Source organism: Falco peregrinus, chromosome 7 (assembly GCF_023634155.1).
Source record: "Falco peregrinus isolate bFalPer1 chromosome 7, bFalPer1.pri, whole genome shotgun sequence".
Classification (NCBI taxonomy): Eukaryota; Metazoa; Chordata; class Aves; order Falconiformes; family Falconidae; genus Falco; species Falco peregrinus.
Window position 1 is genome coordinate 81,881,715 of NC_073727.1, and position 17,882 is coordinate 81,899,596.

Here is a 17,882-nt window from a genome sequence, read left to right on the forward strand (position 1 = left end):
CACCACTTTGATTACAAAAAATTTCCACGCTGGGGAAGGAATGCAGCTGCCCTCAGGCAGTCTGGCTAATTTTTGAAAAGTTTTAGTGGAAATCTTCTGATTTAGAAGTTGGAGAAAGCAAAGAGATAACATTTTCCAGATTTGATCCTCATAATTTGGTAAAGCCTTAAGGAAAAAGTAACAGTTAAAAACAACTCGGGTACTTCGTGAGCGATCATGAAGCAACAGAATTCATGACAAACAGGAAGATCTGCAATGTGTTTCAGCAGAGCAGTTTATAGAAATTCAGAGAACTGGTAAGCGAGATCCTGTGGGAGACAATTCTGAGAGAGAGTTAAGCACAGTAGGCAGTTCTTTAAAGGAACTATGTTAAATGCAAGTTTATGCAAAACTATGCAAAAGAAACTATGCAAAATTGCAAGTTATGACAGCGCGGAGGAAGTATAGGAGCTGTAGATCACTTGCCCAGGAAAGGACTTTTAAAAAAGATGAATGGATGAACATCTGAGGCCAAAAAATGTCAAAAGCAGAGAGTGAAACCATGTGATGCATAGGTGTCATTTCCTTCTCAGTGTGTTAGTGCACTAACAGGTAGAAGCAGCTAAGGAAAGATTGGTTTTACTTCTCTTCCGAGGGAAGCTGATTGGCATGCAATGCCTGGAAGGCTGGTAGGTTCAGTTCCTTCCTTGTATCACTCAACTGGTCATTGGTGAGCAGATGTATCATGAAACTGGCACCGTGACAAAAAGAGCAAGGAGAAAGGGGAAAGAAAGCGAAGTTACGCAAGTAAATGAGATATTTTGTGATCAGCTGGTTCAAAATGACATTCTGAAAGTCTAGAAAAGGGTAGAAAGAGTGCCTATCTTTACAACAAAATAGAAGAGAGAGGTTAAAATTATAAGCCAGATAGTTAATTTCAATTCCTGTAGAAATAGTGGGGAAAATAATTAACATACTGGTTGTGAGCATTTAGAAAATAGTACAGAGGGAAAGAAGTGATCAATAAAAATCATGTCAAGCCAAAGCAATTCCATTCTGTCATGGGATAACACTTCATGTGGCTACAGAAAAGCAGTAGATGTCATCTCTTGATTTTAGTGAGTCCCTGGACACTGTCTCCTAGAATACTCTTAAGTAAGCTGGGAACATATGGTCTAAATGAAAATGCTGCAAGGGAAAGAAAACAAATTACAGGAATGCATTGAGGAGTAGTTTGGTTTTTTTTTTTTTTTTCAGGAAATCTGTCCTTGTTCCAGAATTAGTTGATATTTTCTTCAATGTCTTGGGTGATGAGAAAGTGAGAGTGGTTATTATATTCAAAAATGATACCTGGTTAGGAGGAAATGCAGGTTAGGAGGAAAACACAGGAAATGAGGGGATCAAAACTCAAAATACTCATAATTTAGAGAAAAGATCTGTGATAAACAAAGATGTAATTCAATAGGAAAAAGTGTGTGTCTGTACTTAGACAACAATAAACATCTACCCAACCACAGGCACAAAAGTGCCTGTGTAACTGGGGGTTTTGGATTTGGTTTGGGTTTTTTGGTGGTTGGTGGGTTTGTTTTTTTTTTTTCCCAGAAAGGGATGAGTAGCTTATAGAAGATTGAGATGAACAGGAGTTGGTAAGGCCATGCAGCTCTGAAAAAGCACTTGCCATCCTGCATTGTGGTGATAAACCTGGAGGAAAAGAAACCAGTTTCCAGCTCCTTGGCCTTCCTGCCCTCCCTTCCTACCCTGGTACAACCCAGCCTCCTGCTGTCCCTTGCAGTTTGGTATTGGATGTTGGTGAGCTTTGGTGGTGCCTCAGACTGTAGGTATCTTCATGAGCAACCTATACGTTTAGCTTCTTTAGCTTCTGATCTACTAAAGTCCTGATTTATTTATTTATTTTTTTAACTTTAGAACTGCTAACTCAATGGAAAATATGCCATCCTATAGTTATGCAGTAGCTTATTCCTGCTTAGGAATGGTAGCATCCTGTAACTGTCCTGCTGAGTAACACCACCACTAGTGTGTTTGACAAAACATCTGTGTGACAAAGAGGGCTTTAGAATTGGAATCAGATTTGCTGAAAAGGACACATCATCTTGTAAAAAGTGTATAACTTCAGTTTTTAGAACTACCTGAAACATTTCACAGGGAGTTTGCTCTTTTTCTGTTTAAGACTTGTCCTTAAGCAGTTGGTTACCCTCACCCCGCCCTAGCTATATTTGTTATCCAGAACTGCCCATTAGGTAATTTCTGGAGCCAGTTCCTGGGTCAAGGGCTATTCTCGGGTATTTCAGTCCCTAAAACACCACCATGGCTGAATGCTGTTTTCAGGGAGAGGGTGGAAGGACTGATAATAAACTTTTACAGAGCAATTCAGTAACACATACCCGAGCTGTCACTGAGGCAGCCTGCTCCAAACTCCAGCAAAAACTTTCACCAGGTAGATACACCTAAAAAATATGAGAGATTTTGAAGGATTCTGCTACTGCCATTTCCCATCTAAATCATAGTAACAGAAGTGAGATAAGCTTTCACAGTACTGCTGATACCTAGAGGGTTACTGTACCATGCCAGACTGGCAGATGTTCTGTTTGTGAAATACAATGTGCAGTAAATGTTTTCAGGGAAATTTTAAAGGTATTTATGAATTACATTGACGTTATTTTGTATTTCCAGTCTCTCAAAAAGATGGTTTAGTTGCAGTGCAGCTGAACAAGCCAGTCTCTGAAAGGGAAATATGAGTGTGTTGTAATGATGGAAAACACTTGGTATGTGACCAAGTGACTGCATAAGGCATTACCTTATCCACCTCTGATCTTAAAAGTCAGTGCGAAGTCCTACTACAGAAATGGATCTGGCTTCTAATGCTGAGGAACTAAGGCCTTATAAATGGATTTTACATTAAGAAATCCCATTAAATTCTCCATTTCAAGTCCTCAAGCTGACGCCACATCTTTGGGGAAAAAATGCATATTTGATAAGAAAATGAGAAATACATTTTCTGGCAAACTACTTTTCTACCTTTGTCTTATTAGCATCATTTTAAATCTGGAAGCATTTGGATGCTCCTTAAGTGGCTGGGATGTTAAATTAATCACAGATGACAGATTAGTGAGCAGATGAGATCAAGTGCTATCATGAATTGTTGTCATGTGACCCTGAAATTTAAGGTAATGTCAGATTGTGTTATTAGTGTATCTAAAAGACATATATAAAACAGTATTTCTAAAGGAAGCAGATGATGTAATACCATTTACTTCTTGGTTTTGAAGTTCTGTTTGTAGAAGGGGACTCAGAAGCATTCAGTAACTGTATGAAAGTCTTTGAGGACTCTATCATTTGCCACAACTGTGAAAATCTACATATTGTTTCGCATATGCTTGGAAGCAGCACACTCACCAGAACTTTCCTGACCTCCAAGAATCTGTAACCTACCAGGCTGGTCACTGAGGTGGAGCCCTTGCAATGAACCTGCTGCCTAGGGTCAACACAAAGATTTGTGCAATAGGCTTAAATCTTCCTTCCACTTTATTCCCGGTGTGTTTCTGTGCATATCTCCAATTAGAAGGATAATTAATAATTGAATATGGTGTATGGGACTGAATTAACTTCAGTTAGTTAGATATTTTCACTTTTTTGAGGCAGATTGTAAATAGCCAAACCCAATAAAAAGTAATATGTTGTTATTCCAGTGATGATGAAAGTTATAATAATTTTATTTGTCAAGGGAGGTGTAACTAGTTTTGTCCTTTAAATAAAGATGAATAAGAACTTGAGTTACACATTTTATTAAATAGAGGAATGTAATTGTTTTGCTTTCTGGTTTAGGAGGACAGATGGAGTATAAAACAGGGCAGGTGAAGGAGGCTTGAACACAGATTTGTAACAATAACTTAAAAGGCAGATTCCAACCTGTAAGTACAAGCCATGTGACACAAATAGATCATAGCTGTGTGGCACATTTGAGCTAGATATTGGATATAAAATATCAATTAAATGGCTGGAAAGCAGCTGCTTGCCTGTCTATAAGACATCTGGCTTTTTTCCTCTGCTCAGGAAGAACTTGCTGTTACAGCCAACTGTTGTGTTTCAGGGACCTGTTTTATTTTCCAGCATAAAATGTAAGTGCAATGTGACACAAAGCAATTTCCCCTTTTAAATTGCTTGGAATTTTTAGGTTCTTTTTTTTTTTTTGATCTCTACTGCAGAAACTTCTACTTTGCCTGCTGCCCTTCCTATTTTCCCCCAGTCTACTAGTCAGGCTGGTTCGATCATTATATTTGGCATAGATTCTCTGTCATTAAAAGTCCCACTACTTTGTCTTAATGGTGCTTTTGTTATTTAACACGTGCCAGGGAAAGGTAGTGTTAAATGTTGCTCTGAGCCAAACACAGCCACCTGAATGCTGTGTAGTCAGGAGGCTGTAGCTACCATTGCAGGTGTTGCACTGCCTGTCAGCACTGCCCCGGGTGCCCTCTGCCAGCCTCAAGCCAGAGGGCAGTTTCCTTTGTGTCTTTGCTGGATTCTCACCCTCCTGGGGAATGCCCAAGTATTGAGAAAGACCACGTGTAGGCATTCATTTGTCTGGGAGACACACATTACAACAAGGCTATAGCTCACAAGCTAAAATTCTTTTTTTTTAAGGAATATAGGAAGTATGATTTCCTTTATAAAATGAGATGAATGGAATTTGCTTCTGTCATTCTGAAAACCACTGAGCTAGCTTGAAAATCAAAAAGCCTTCTACTTCTGTTTTCCGTTTTCTTTTCATGTTTTCAAATGTTTCATGAAGCACCCACTGATTGAAAACGAAGCTGAACCTAGAGATCACTCTTTACCACTTCTTTTTTCTGGACTGGTTGGTGTATATGGGTTAACTTTTCTGGTGAGATGAAATACCTATGTATTTTCATACTTATATATTTTTCTTTTGAATTTTTAGGAGCTAGATAAGGTGTAACTAGCATTTATCCATGTAAAAAAATCAAACGAGATTTTTTTATGCACTCGGGGTTTTTCCTTTCTTTCAGAACAAATTATGGGAAAAACATTTTTACATACAGTTCTGATAACACAGAATGGACCATTTTGAGGTGAAGTGAGTAACAGTACTGTTGACCAGCAAATAAGTATGTGTGCATGTGCACGGACACGTGTACATGCATATGTGTCTAAAATAGCATTTACAGAAGTAGTAACTCAATCATTATAATCTGCTGATGCTTTTTTACCTTAAGAAAAGATCCTTAACATGATCTTTTACACTTGCTGTCCACTGCTGGGTTACAAAGTTTGATCTAACTACAACACAGATGAGAAAGATTACTGTGCACTTGGAAAGCAATACCCAGCACAGGTATCACAGGACATGCACCAAACTCACTTTTAGCAATGTTAAACCAAAGACCTTAGTAAAATCACTCGTAAGTTATGATTTTAAATTTTCCATTAAGTTATAATAGCAAATGAATTCACAGACTGAGATAACAGATTATATAAGGAGTTATTCAACTATGTTACATTAGTCTGTAAGGGTTCCTTCAGAGTGAGAAGGAAGCTGTAGCAGAAAAGTTTCTCCTTTCACAGTATTTAGTCTGAAGCATGTTTACTTTGGAAACTCTCTCCTTGATTGTGGTGCAATGGGAGGAGTTTTCACAGTGGGCAGTTAATTGTAGTCAAAACCATCATCTATTTTAGTTAAGAAATATGTATGTTCAAGTACTTTTGAAGAAAGTGTGCACCCTTTTGTCCTTTAAAAAAACCATAATCTGATTTGGCAGGGGATATTTGTGGTGTCTCTGTGGTAGATTTTCTATTAAATTTATTTAAATACTTCCATTCTTGAGAAAATAAGCTAGATGAGTTGGTTTGAGACATTCATTAAAGCCTATTCCAAAACATGTTTTAAATGAAAAATGGCTTTGCTACTGAGAATGATTGGTATGTCAAGAATTTCATTTCAGGCAACATTTTTTGTTATTAGAACAAGCTTCTGTTGTCTACACAGGGGTTTTGTTCAGAAAGATATAATGCAAGATAGGAAAAAAGAATCATTCCAGTGCTCTTATCTACTATGCAATACTTCTATTGTAAGCATAGATAATAACAATTTAATATTTTTTTCATTTCCTTGGGTGCTGCTTCTTACTCACATCTTATAATGGTCCTCATGATTTTACTGCTGCTTCTCTGGGGGCTAGAAAAATAATCAAAGAGCTCGTTTCTCAGTGAGCAGTGTACTTGTTTATTGAAACCTTAGAATGGGATGCCTTAAAGGTGATCTTTTAAATTCTTTTTTGCCTGTGTGTTTCCTGTGTAAAATACAAAGACTATCACATTAAAGCATGTTTTCTTTATTGTTTTCTGCATCATTAAAACTTGACAGGCCCATTACTCTCCTTTTTCCTTTTGAAAGAGTACCAGTTTCTGAAAAGAGAGGAAGGAGGGATGACTCAAGTAGGTCACAGCCTTTGGTGACATCACCATGTCAGTCTTCCCAAACTGCCCCAAGAGCTAAATCATCCATAAACAGGGAGGAAAATGAGAATCCAATTAAAGTAAAAAGAAACAAAACGGGCTAATAGTTTGTTCAGGAGGTTTCTGTTTTGTTTTGGTCTTATATATATCCTGTCCCACCCTTGCCCTTCTATAAACATTATTACTTCTCTGTATGCAGAGAAGCAAGTTTTAAAATTCTCTCGAATACAACTCTGCAGCAATCAACTGTATAGGACCATAGGTTTCTCTGGGTAGCAGATACATGTTTTTCTCCATCTGGGGAGATGTCTACCATATTTTATTACCACAGTGACTATTTTTATACAGCCCTTGCTTCCTGAACAGCAACCACATTTCCAGAGACTGTTTCCATATGCCAGCAGCAGATAAAGTTAACATGTTAAGCAACGGAGGCAGCTAAGGAATGGGAGTAATGCACTGGATGGTGCTTGCTTTCTCATTTTTATTTTTGCTTGCTTTTTTTAAAAGTTGTCCTATCCCATTCTGACAAAAGAACACCGACTAAACCAGAAAATGGAATTGTGTGATACTAGCTGGGAGATAAAACACCTGCTTATTATTTGCTGCCTCTGACAATGGTTGAGACAGTGATCATCACAGAATCACAAGCTATTGGAAGTGAAACACTGCACTTCAGCACCTGATCACATGAGCTCTCTGGGTATACTGTGGAACCATTATGTGGTAGTCAACAGCAACAAGTGATTTTTCTTAACGCATTTCGTGCCTTGTCTGATGTAGAGTGTACAAAGTGCAGTGCAGTCGATAGCAGGCAAAATACCTGGAGCTTCTTGAAACCCAGCAATCGTTTGGACATCATTAGACAAGGCATCCTTAGAAGCAAAGGAAGCAAAACAATGGTGAAAGGGGAAGCTGGGATGACCTTGACACCCAGCGTCTCCTCTCAGGTCAATGTTAAACACAGCAAGGAAGGGAATAGAGGTTAAATAACAGCCTTCTGCACACCAGCTGAGTAAGCTGGATACAGCATCCCGGGGCGGGGGGGAGCTTGGGGGCATGTTTTAAGTGCTTCTCTACCCTATCTCTAACCAACAGGATCCTGTAATTTCCAAATACTTCCCTGCTTGCCTGTCTCTGAATGTCAACAGTAGGTAAAGTTGACGCAAACAGCAGTTGAAACATTTAAAAGACCCGCAGTAATTCCCTGGAAGAAGTTTATTATCATTTGTAGTTGCACTTGATTATTTAAAGGTCACCTCTATTCTGTACATAATTAGTTTTCCTTGTTTCCATTTTTACTTTAACATCTGCTAAACTAAAATAATTAGTAAGAAATTAAACATGGGGAAATCAAAGACTGTCACGCACCAAAGATTACAGAATCACTGAACAAGTGAGGTCAGAAGGGACCTCTGCAGATCATCTGGTCCAACCCTTGCTCATGTAGGGTTACTTAGAGCAGGTTGCTCAGGACCATGTCCAGACAGCTTTTGAAGACAGCTTTTATGGAGACTCCATAGCTTTTCTGGGTAACCTGTGCCAGTGCTCAGTTACTCTCACAGTGAAAAAGTGTTTCCTGATATTTAGATGAAAACTCCTCTGTTTCAGTTTGTGCCCATTGCCTTTTGCCCTGTCGATTAAAGAAGATGTAATAGCCTGCAGTGAACCAAGTAGATGGAGGCCAATTCATGTATTTCATTGTTGTGTCCAACTGAAGTATGAAGCACATGAAAGTCTCTGGCAAAATCCTTGGTTCATTTCTGGAAAAGAAATGAAATTGCACAATGAAACCTTCTCAGCACTGTCAGCCACTCATGGATGCATGGTATGATATTGGACACGTCTTTAATTCAAAAGTTGTGAAATATTACTTTCAGTCAACTCAAAAAACATCTTTTTTTCCAGCATTCGGTCTTCATACCCGCAAATCTCAGCAGTAAGTACCACACAAATCTTTAGAACTGTAGGCATAAAACTGAACAGGAGGTAGAACTTTCTGCTTTTAATTCTCATTCAGCATTTGTTGAGCTGTTCTTTTAAATTGCTGCTACAGCTACTTAATTCCCACACCCCACACCCCAAGCACTACCAGTCATTCAGGTTTTATTATAATTATTATTCATCAATTTTTTTCTTCTCACTTGAATGGTGGAAGATAATAGGCATGTCACAGTGATGCAGCACTAACTCCAGGCATCAGCCTTTGCCATGTCGTGGCTGTGTCACCGTAGGTAGAAGGCTGGTGGTGGCCATGTCACCGGGGAGTTTTTGACATGGGGGGCTTACTATGGGTACAAAAGGATGTTACAACAGCTCAGGCTGGCAGGCAAACATCCAGGTGAGCAAGGCCTAGAGGAGAGGGCAGGGAGGGAAGGGGGGGGGGGTGGGGGCTGCGGGCTGCTGTCCATAGCAATGAGGAGTGGCTGCTCCTTCTTTGTTCCTTCTCCTGTCTCTTATATCTTATAGCTGGACGCCTGGACAGGGATGTGACCAGACCATTCCACCCTCCTGTTCTTTCTCTCCTCTGCCACTCAGATTGAGAATGTTGCAACTTTCTGTAAGGACATTGACCTAAGGATAAGAAAACACACACAGCCCCAATCTATACACTATCATGGTCCTACAGGTACCTGGAAAGCCCTTACAACCCTGGACAAAGGGAGCTCCACAGCATTTTCCTTCTCTGTACCCGTCGTAGTCTCACAAGGAGCTGAGAGGTCCCCAGAGCTGTGGGTAAATGGAATTCCTCAACACCTGCTTTGTCTGCATGAAACTTATCTCAGTATAAAGTTTTTGATTCATGAACCTATTAGCTGTATCTGGTTTGTGCTGTCTTTTTATGGCAAACCTTCTGGGCCTTTTCCTTTTCATAAAAATTGCACAAGCCTGAATTTCTTAAGAACAGATCCCCCACTGTCAGGGTTTTCCATGCAGACCAGCTCCTTGAGGGCAAGGACTCACCTTTCAATATCTTTCACCCCAATTCCAATTCTCGTTTTGGGTCACATCTTTCCAACTGTATGGAACATCTTTGTTACCTGATAGTAAAACTGGGTTTTGTCCCATAAGGTCAGAGTCTCTTTTACTATTTCCTTTTGCTTTGTGCTCTTTGTCTAGTGAGAAAGGCAGGGCAGGGACTCTGGCCTAACTAACTCAAGGGTAATTTTGGAAAATATGCCTGAAGATAGGAAACAAGCAGATTGTTTTGTTCTTCTTCCATGAATTCAGATCAAAAATTACTTTCTTACGTGAGAAAGTGCTGCAGTGGTACTGGACATCAATTACAATATAGTTGTATAATGTAGATCTTTTCCCCCCTTTGTTAAAAAATGGCGTATGACAAAAAGTGTAAAATAACTTACTCATTGCAAGTCTGTATGGTAGTTAAAACATAGCACTGACATTAATGATAACATCACACTGTTCACAGTGGTCCTTAAAACGAACCCCTACCATGGCATACTGCAGTCTTAATTTTGGTGGAAGAAGAAGATGGTTCTAAAGAATAAACAGTCCTTGTGTAAGCCTATCATTGCACTAAATTTTCCAAGACTCCTGGCTGTAAACACAGAGATATTGGCCTGCTTCTTCCTTTGGCAAGGAAGACAATTACCACCAGGAGTAACGTGTAGTTCAAGATATAGAATTAGAAGACACATATCGGTCAAAATGTTTGAAATGTAAGGCTTTCATTTCACCAGTACTGTTAATTCCCTCTGCCTTTTTGCCTTTATGCAAAGAAATATTTATCAAGAGAAACTATTTGATGTTTTTCAGACAGTGTTAGGAAGATGATAATTGCCTTTTTAGGAAGGAAAAGGAATAGAGTTAACTTAGATAGGGTAAAGCTGCTATTGCCTTTTGCTCTTGCAGTCCTGATTCTTTGAAGCCAAAGTAATAAAAATCTACACACAAAAGAAAAAATATCTGCAAGGGGATAAAACATAGCCCATCTTTTCAGTGTCTCAGAGAGAATATCTGTATTGAAAAAATTCTCAGGTTACCTCTAAGCAGCCAGCTTAGGATGTTAGAATTTCCTTAATTGCGTTAGCATGGTACTCCCCTAGGTCTATTCATCTGGCCAAGGAGTACCATTAGCCCAGGGAAGGCACCTTATTAATACAACTATTTCTCCAGTGCCTGAGCTGGCCTGTTGACATCTGGCTGATATATTACATGATCTAGGCTTAGACTGACTTTGTCGTGCTGTCAGAGAAGAACAGGTGCAGAGTAGCACAGACACTCATGGTCTGAGTGTTGAAAAACCTTTGGCATAGGGTAAATAAGTGGGAAAAACAAATTTCGCAAGCAAGCAGGGCGGTTGCAGTCTGGATGATAATAAGAGCCTCTGTTGCAAGGGTCCTTCCAGCAGCACCTTCAGCTAGATCAGGAGTCAGTCCCCAAACTGCTGTTCTGTTCAACTGTTATAGCCAGTTGAACCATGGTCCTGAGTAGCCACTCCAGCATATGCGTGATCCATCTTTATTGAGTACCTTCAACTAAATAAAAAGTGTATCCTGACTATCTTCATTAAGTACATAAGATTGTCTTACACAATCATTTCAGCACCTGAAGGAACAGTTTCTACTGTCTATTGTCAAGTATTATCTTGTACAGTTCAGGCAATTCTACAGCAAGAACCACCTGGGGAGTCTTTGGGATGGACAGATTCTCCACCCAGGATATTAATCTGCACACTGAAGATGTGCACAGACTAACAAAATGGTTAATACAAGTGGCTGCTGTCACAAAGAGAATTTTCATCACAGTATCTTAGTATTCAATTTGTTGATCCTCTCATAGTACTTTTAGTTTCTTCATATTTTACCCAAAGTAAAGCCTGGTCCTACAGGCACTGTCAGAAGTCCAGCTCTGCCCTTTAGAAGGTTCTAGAAGACAACTGGTTGTTGAGGGTTTTTTTAGTTGTTTTTAAATCTTGAATTTGGATAGTGCTATGTGTGTACTGTTAATTTCTATTGAGTTTGACAATTTTATGCAGCAAGCTGTGTTACAGTCTAAGTTGTCTATGACAACAAATCCTAGGCTTCCACTTAACTGTATTACTGCTCCTTACCCTGACCCCTGTGTGATAGAAATGATCTATCCACCTGAATATGAACATCCAATTCAGAAAGCTAGCAGTAGTTAGTAGTCAAGCCAGAAAGTGGGAAAATGGGTCTCAACACTTCCTTTGCTTGAGTGACTGAATAGAGCAACAAGGTATCATGTTAAAAAATCCGTTGCCTGTCAACTTGCGCTGTGTTCTACTTGCACTCCAGTCAGAGGAAATCTGTTCAGTTGCTAATTTTTAATTTGCTATTATTTATTGCCTTTGATAAGTCTAAATCTAAATTCTATCTAAATTCAGATATTTACTTCTTAGCTTGGATATGGATTTATGATATCTTCATTGTGGCCAGCTTTGTAGGAGAGTAATTCTTCTAACAAATTGGTTGATACATCTTTGACGCAAACATATTGACAAACCACACTGAAACACCTGCACTAGGTTGAAATGCTGATGTTCTTCAAAATATGCAAATATACTGTAAGGTGCTCTTTCCCATATCCCTCTACCTGGGACATACTCATGATGTCATTTTAAATAAAGCACATGCATAGCAGAAGAGAACTCCCTTCATCTGTATGCCAAATGTGAATGATATCACTAAAGTTACTTTTTCTTCTCCTGTTTTATTTTAGCCTTGCCCTGAAAGAACAAGAAGGGTACATTCTCCACATAACTGGCATTTTGGTTGAGGACTCCCACCTGGATCCTCCCTAGACTTTTCATTTTGTCTGTCGTCTAACAGTAGATGTGGACGGTGTCCAGCTGAGATTAAAATTACCTTTACTTATATAGTGAATCACGCCATACCTCTATTCAACATGCAGAATTGTCATTAAAGAATATTAACTATGCAATATCCCTATGCAGAATTTCAGAAGATAATGTACCTCCTGCCGATTCTGAAGATGAAAATTTGATAGTTCTGTACCCGCTCTTTTACTAATCTATATTAGTATAGGTACTTAGCGGCTATGCATGGTAGAAATCAGACATGAATAGATACATAGGAGTTTTACTTGTAGTTGCCTTTCAAAGGTAATCCTAGACAAAAGGGATGAGATTGACCAGTGAAAACTATATTTAGCATAATTTTAAGACATCCTAGGTCATCCTTCCTACCTCCTGGCTCCAGGATGGAATTCTCCCATAAGTCCTATATTATCTGGTAAACCACGTGCAGGTGTCTCAGATAATTCGGGATGTCCAAAATACCACTAAAGGCCAATGAATTCAACTCCAATTACCACTTATACTTATATATATATGCCTTATATATATACTTACATACCACTTATAATTTAATTGAAATCAAAGTTAAAATGTCATTGGTTATATTTTAAATTTTGTTTTCATTTTCTCATTTTTTTTGTTTTAAACTTCTTGAGATACAGTCTTTTAGGGGGAAATGAATAAAAAAATTAAGGTGTACATTTTGTACACTTGTGAAGCAGAAAAGTCTGGTGCATGAAGCCTACAAAGCTAAGGTGTAATACTGGCAGCACTTTTAGTAGACCGTGCATTTGAATTCCTAGCCTCTTGCAGCACCCATTGTTGAGCTTTGCTTTGTTCAAAAAACTTCAGACATGAGGATATATTTTAAAAGGCCTATTGCGAGGTTTTTCAAGAAGCTTTAAACATTTTTAATCATATCCTTTCAAATTTGCTTCCTTGAATTGAACTGCTTGTCCCAAGCAGTTAAATGAGGACATAGGATCTTATTTGCATATGGTGTACCCAATCTACTGAGTTGGACTCACTTTCTGTACAAAATGGCATTGATACCAAATAGTGAGGTCTGAATAATAAGCCCCAAGACTTCTGCCCATCCATATAAATCAGCAAGCAGCTACCTTTCCTTGACTTGCCCATAGGGGATCAGTGTTTGGAGGAAGAGATGATACCCAGCTGCTTAGAATTCCTTTAATTCCCTATCATTGTTGAGCAGCTTCCTGTGATTCTCAAGGAAGAACGAAATGAGGCATCTAATTACAATGTAGAATTCATTATCTGCTCTTTCTATAGGCCACCACAAATTAGCCAGGAAAGGCCAATTTTAGAACACCAAGAGTAAGAATTATTATCTGACTCGGAGTAAGAAGTTTGCTGAAAAAAGAATGTATTACCTTAAATGAATTTCAATACTCCTGTCTGTAGACAGAGTTTTAGGTCATACTACTGGGTGCATATAGTCACAAAACAATGATTTTCAAATTAATTTCAGCCAATAGCATTTAGGGCTTTGCACAAACTTCCAAGAAAAGAGCATTTTCCTACAGGATTTTTAAGTAGCCTCTGAAGTGTGGATAACCTCCAGTGTGTGCAGGTACTGCATATAAATTAGTAATCACATCTAAAAGCAGTGGAGTGAAAGAAGACCTTTTAAAAAGTTATATTTATTTTATCAGGAAAGTGTTATCTCCAATGTTAAGTTCATATTTTTACTAATAATTTCAGTTTTGAGGTATTTTTCTCATACATTTTACAGAGGCAGTTTGAAATAAAAGTTCCTTCCATACAGCCAAGATGGATCCATTTTAAATAAATAAAAAAAAAGGCTAAGAGCACAAAACTTTTGCTGAAAACTTGAATCTGTTTTGTGGATCATTGTGCATTTCAAGATATCCCAGATGTAGCAAAATAAGTATAAAGACATATGCAATGTGCTTATTGCTAGGTAACAGTGAGCCTCTCCCAGGAAATTAGATGTAGCTTGCTGCTTCCACGTCTAGCTAGTTCCTTGCACTTCTTTTATTATTATTTTATTTTTTTTGTCCCAGTTAATTACAGATGCAGAGTGGTTTCATTACAGGCTCATTTGGCACATACTGTTGACATGGTCAAAGTGCTTGGCTACGTGGGTGGATGTGGACAGATCCTGAGCTCAGTGCTGCTTTGTCCAGGGCACCCTTATCGAAAACGTGTGTGTCCGCATCTACCATTGTGTCTTCTGATAGCACCTCACATGTCTGTGTGTCACATGGACAAGCCCAAAATAGCCAGGCTAGCAGAGCGGTGGGCAGGTGTGAAGGTCTGGCTGGAACACATGCTTAACACAGGTTATTGCACTGACGAGAAAGATTGTCTCTGGTTCCTGTCCCCTTCACAAGGCCCAGGGGGAAAAAAACCCAAAAAACCAAGCATAGCAAAGCATAGCATCAGCAGAGAGTGCAGGCAGACTGAGCTAGTATAGATTAAGTAAAAAGTGACAAGATATGATTTTGCCGGTCAGCATATGCATGTTCTGGGCAGATCATCCAGATTTTCTGAACATCACCCTGATACACGCCCCGGTATGTGGCACGCAGTAATTCCAAAAGGGTGAATGAAAGGACTGCATGTATGCGTCTTCTTTCCTACATTGTACAGTTCTGTGTTTTACAAGTTGTTCTCTTCTATGGAGATCCTATTTTCAGTTCATGTAGAAGCACTATATGAGCAAGCAGTAGCCACAGTTAAGCATATAAATCTTTTTAAATTTGAATAACATTTTAGAATATCAAAGGAATTAATATTTCACAACATGGTTTAAAACAGGAAAAAAACTCTACAATAAGATTTCCAGTTTGATTGTTTCAATCATCAGAATACACACATATTTTTCAACTTGCAGAGCAGTGTCTTAAACTTAATGTGTTATGAAAGTAAAATGTTACACTTTGCATGCTTTACTTCCTTATCTAAGAGTCTTCTGGCAGCCATCTCATACCAGCTACATTTTCAAATGTCCCTTCTTCTCCTTATTGCAGATAATTGGAAGCATCTGCTCCATTCTCAGAGTGTGCACTCCCATGCTTATAGCTGAAAACTGTGATCGCAGCACATCCAAACATCTCTTCACTTCCCAACTTCAATATCCTTTTCTAGCTCTGATCATGTACTGGAGTAAGGAGCTGGTTATTTTAAGTAGTCATTCCTTGATTTATGTCAATTTGAAGAAATTGCAGAACTGCCGTAATTTTCAAGTCAATTCTTTCTGTGCGTGCCACCTGTGAACTAAAAAGGATGTGCTTTGCAAAAGACATTCAGTGGCTGGTGCTTAGTGATGGGTTCCTCAGCCATTTCTGAAAAGTGTTGCAGCTTGGCTGACACACCAGCAGCAGTTCTGTGGTACAAAAGATGCTGAGTGTCAGAGGTCTGGTCATGGAAATGATCAGTCTGGGCATGCCATTCCCCTTGGTTGGTGAGAATCCTCTCAGGCTGACTGCCTTACATACAATCAAACAAAAGATTCTCACACATTGAAAGGACCCAGTAGGCTTCTTCCCAGTACTTCTTTTTGCAGGTCTTGCTGGTTACAAGAGCCAAGAGTCTGACCGTGGGGACTGCCTTCATGACTGCGTTCAGCTTGTGACAGGTTTAGTCACACAGGTAAAACAGGGTCTGCAGTTCTGCAGCAGAGGTTGGTGTTCTGCCTGCGGAGGAGACAGGTGTATAGGTGGTAGTTCCTGTTCAGAAGAGGTCATGCACAAAATATGCAGGTTGCTGGTGCATAGCAATATTGCACAAAGAAGGCAGAGCCAAAGGAACTTGCAGACTGCCTTAACTCTTGCTTTCCTGCTTTTGATAAGTTTTGCAGACATTCTAACAGGTTTCAACAACCCCGAAGAGATAGTTATCTTGAGTCTGACTTGATAATGCATTTTTTACATTGACAATCCTTAAGATCTTTAATTTATATCTACAAGCAAATTAAGTATCCAGTTTCCCATACAAAACCAGTATCCTACAAAATCAATGAGTCTAGTGAGTGACTCAGGTGACCCTGAGGTAGAAATTCACTCCCTGGGCTCTCTCCACTGATTCTGAAAAGAGCTCAGACATCTGTCTGTGAAATAATAACACCTATAAGTAGATGCCTAGAACCAGTTGTCTTCCACTGCAAATTGAACACCTCCCTGAATCTCCTGTTATCATTGCCATGAAAGGGACCTGCTTTTCCAGGAGTTAATGGTGCTGTGAGTGCGTGCTTGGGGTATTATTTGTGAAGCAGGGGACACTGTGGGATTTCTAAATCCTTTTTCCAATTCCTGCCCACTTATTTCTGAAGCAAAGAAGATGAAAATGCCTTTTCCTTTCTCTTTCCCATTGTCTTGTCACAACACATAGCCCTTTCTACTATCCTCTCTTCTTCTTTAAATCACCCTCATTTCGAAGCTATTAGCACATACAGAGTTGTTTTTCTTCTTCTGCTTATGGACTTGTGTGTTGCAAGTAGCCACTTAAAGTGTGACTGAAAACCCAGTGGTATTGTAGCCTGAATGCCAATCAGACTCCTTTTTGGCAAGCATCCAATTGCTCTGCATTCCTTGAGGTCCTCACTGCTTCCCCCACCACTTCTGTGCTAGCTCCCTTAAACTTCTTCCTTGATCTTACTCGCTTCCACCCTTCCTTTCACTAGCACCACAATCCATCTTTGAATCCCCTACCACTTAAACCCTTTCCATTGCAGCCAGCATTGGCTGACACATTTTTTCTTTTTCTTGAAAATAGCGTGACCTCTTCATGACATTCTTCCTGAAGAGAACATTTCTGCAAAATAATATTTGTTAAAAGCTTCAACCAGCTGACAGATTGCAGCAAGTAGCTTCTTTCTCTGGAGATTTTTGCCAACAGTCATGCTCAAGTGCCTGGGGCTGGGCAAGTCTGGCTCAGTGACTGCTGTACATACCCAAGAGCTGCCTGATTCATGTAAATCAGGCAGGGCAAAATGCTTTCTGGTGAGGAAGGGTATGTCTACACAGGCAGACACCTACAGGTGCAGCACCTCTCTAGTCTGGAAGCTCTGTACTATATCTGATATATTCTTCTTCTTAGGAAGGCTTGACATCGTATAAACCTGACTATCTGATGTCCACTAAAGGAAGGGGTTTCTGTCAAAAGAAACTACACTGGCCTACACTTTCTATTCATTAATAGAAAACTACATTCAACTCGGTATTATTTTTATTTCATATTCTAAGATGGTATTACCCAAATGTCATGTTGTCCATCCCCATCTCTTGCTTTCCTTGCTGGACATTCATTAAGTTTTTCCATTCTGAACTTTCTGTTATTGGATGATTTTTTGCCAAAAAACCCCACCACTCTTCTGAGAAGTAGCCTAGCACTCAAGTAAGGTACTTTAAACTTCAATGCACCAGACTTTCTAATGGCCTCTGCAACCTGAATATAGAAGAAGTGGTGAAGACAAGATACCAAGCTTCTGGGACCTTGTATCAGATCTGTTTGAAGGTTGATGGAGAAAAAGTGAAGAGTTAGAAGATCCAGAGTTGCAATCCATACCTATTGCTAAGCCTGCTAATCACTCCCGATTTCTTTTTTCACAGCTCTTGTCTTC